Genomic DNA, 3,017 nt, shown 5'->3' with positions numbered 1-3,017 from the left:
CAGCCAAGAGCATCCTAAATGATATGTCAAATTCACTACATCTACAACTCAACTCAATATCTTCTTCCAACCAGCCTCCCCTCCTATAACTCTAGCCCTGTTAATATCACCATGACTGACTCATTGACCCACATCAGAAACCTGGCCATCATCCTTGACTCCTCCCTCTGCCTCACCCCTAAAATCTAATCATGAGTTAAGTCCAGGAGATTTGCAAGCGCTGAGAGCCGTGGTGGCTGCCAGCACCGGTTGAATGAGGGATGGGGGCGGGGGTGGGGGCTTTGTCCACAGCAGCCAGCTCCTCTGCATTCTGAGCCCCACTCTGCCAGTGCCAAGGGCCTGGCTGTTGTGGCTCCCCGGGAGTGTGGCCTTGCCCACTGGACCAAGGTGTTTTGGGACTCCGTGGCTGAGCTGCGCACAGGCGCCCACCATGGTGGTGGTCCCCACCCACACGCCATAGGGCCTGGCCTTCTCAGCAAGTTGCTCAGTGGCACAGGGCGCTGTGTACCCCCTCAAGGGCTGCAGCAAGGCCAAGCTGCCGCCTGTCTATCTGGGCCATGTGGCCGATGTCTACAGGGACTGCCATGTTGAGCATATCCAAGGTGCTCCTGAAAGACTTATTATCAGAACCAGTGACCCTGGTGTTGGAAAGCTCCCAAGAGCTCAGTAAGGACCTGAACCCCTTTACTCCTCTTGTAGGCACCTGGACTCCTGATCATGGCTTCATGCAGGATTTGGCCTAGGTGTTTGAGCAACACTTGCTCTCACCAGTACCAACCTTGACTCTTAGGCCAGTTCTCCAAATGTCAAGGAATTCCTGTACCTCTGGCCTCAATTGTTGCTGGTCATTGATGGGGGACCAATTGGGGATGGCCAGAGCCCTGAACACTGCTTGGGCTCAACTGTGGTTGACTTATCTGTACTTGGAAAGTTTGGCATCATTCATCCAGGCTGTGCCCTGGAAAGTATTACATCCATCCTCCCACAGAAGTATGGGCTGTTCCCCTCACAGAGATCTTGCTTGTGAATCTCAGGATAAGGGAGGGCCCAAGGACAAATGCCCGACACCATGTGTCTGTCCACCGGTGACTGGGAGGCATCATTTACAGAGGCCCCGGGGGCTACAATGTCTCTAGTCTCTGTCTTTAAGCCAATGTGTCTTTCTGAACACTGGAGACCGGAGCCCAGAAGCTGCTGGTTTAGTCTTACACCTGGTGGGGGAGGTCTTCTTTATTATCTGTAACTTCATATATCAGTCAAAAGCCGATTAGAGACTTTGACAACATTCCTAGGATGGCCTTGTTTTCTACTAAGTTGCTTTTTAAAAAATATTTTTGAAAAATAATTTAAAGAACAGGCTTGGAATCGAGTCAGAGCCTCTTCTCTGGTGGGTAGTGGCATTTAAGGTCCAAATCAGCTAGAGTACCAGCTGGTGCTGCTTAAAAGTCTCAGGTGACCAAAGGCATGTGCTTGTGCACCTGAGGCTGGGGCCAGGTTAGGACAAAGATTGTTGAGCCACAGGGCAAACACTATTTCCTCTGAGCTGAGGAGGCTAGTATTGTGTTGTGCTGTGATGCCTGGTGGAGAGAACCCTCCCTTTGGACTAATGGTGGGGAGTGAATTCAGTTGGCAGGGGTGGGGGTGGGGAGGTCCAAATAAAAACATATTGGAAAATAAATCTTTATTGTTCTTTAAAAAAAAAAAAAAAAGTCCAGAAGATTCTACTGCTGAAAATCTCTGTTTCTTTCTTTCTTTCCATTAATCCCCTCCTTGTTCTTTTCAACTCTTTGCCACTTGTACTGTTCTTCTGGGCCCTTTCTCATTTTGACCCAAGCCACCACCACCATCTATATTGCTCCCAAAGAGATTTTATTTTAAGAAAAAATGTTTTTTTAATGTGTATTTATTTTTGAGGGAGAGAGAGAGAGCCAAGCAGGGGAGGGGCAGAGAGAGGTGGGGGGGGGGGGGACATAGAATCCAAAGCAGGCTCCAGGGTCTGAGCTGTCAGCACAGAGCCCAACACGAGGCTTGAACTCATGAACCACAAGATGATGACCTGAGCCGAAGTCAAACACTTAACTCCCTGAGCCACCCAAGCGGCCCCCCTCCCAAAGAGATTTGAAAAACTTGGTATTAATCCTCCAACTTCCTTGATCACAAGGTGTCCATAGCCTACCTTTATCTTCAACATAAACTCCAGCCATCGTGCAGGGTTTGTAAGCTGTGTCAAGACCAGGCGTGCCTCTCTGGACTGTCACCTCCACTGTTCCACATCCTCCTAGTTCCTGCACACTGATTTCCTTGTGGTCCACAAGTCACTGCCCCGTAGTGTCACTGCATGGGTGGTCCTCTGGGCCTGGGCTGCCCTCCCTGGCATCTCCCTGGACAATCCTGGCTGGCCAGCATGCTCTCACGCACCTTGGTTCGCCTATCGTACAACTTAGGTGTGAATTTCCAGCACACCAGGAATATCTTTCCTTATTTTCATTTCTCCCTTCTCGATTTGTCTTTTGAACCCCATCCCAACTCAGTCGCCATCAGTCTGGCACTTCCTCTCCCTCCAGTGTTGTATCTAAGTTCTAGACTTTCTAGTGTCACAGTGCTGAGGGACGTGTCTGTCTAGTTTCGGGGCATCTGTTCATCACAGGTTCCCATAAAGATATCCCTGGTTTTCTCCTCGTGGCCCCTTCAAGTCCAGGAGTCACGTAGGCAATGCCTACTCCATGCTGGGTCCCTAGAATCTCTGCAGGGTGGCCTTGGCTTTGTCTGCATATATACCACCACGACCACACCTACTCTGAGGCCTTGCCACCCTTCCCAGGCCCCCTTCCCAGGCCCCCTTCCCAGGGCCCCTTCCCAGGGCCCCCTTTATGGACACACCCTCCTGCTCTCTGGCCCTCAGCTCTCTCTAATGTACTTATTGTCTTTTCTCCCTCCCTCAGCACCTTTGAAGAGTTTTCTTGTCTTGAAAAAGCACTCTCCTCTACTTCCTTCTTTGGAACATTTATCCCTTCCCG

At 50.4% G+C, this 3,017-nt stretch overlaps 1 pseudogene; it reads left to right on the top strand.

Moving 5' to 3' along the window:
- Positions 1 to 430: 430 nt before the first annotated feature.
- LOC123607596 lies at positions 431 to 1,036 on the top strand (annotated as a pseudogene).
- The last annotated feature ends 1,981 nt before the right edge of the window (positions 1,037 to 3,017 follow it).

Source organism: Leopardus geoffroyi, chromosome A2, assembly GCF_018350155.1.
Source record: "Leopardus geoffroyi isolate Oge1 chromosome A2, O.geoffroyi_Oge1_pat1.0, whole genome shotgun sequence".
NCBI classification, from domain to species: Eukaryota; Metazoa; Chordata; class Mammalia; order Carnivora; family Felidae; genus Leopardus; species Leopardus geoffroyi.
This window is presented reverse-complemented; position numbering and strand designations above follow the sequence as displayed.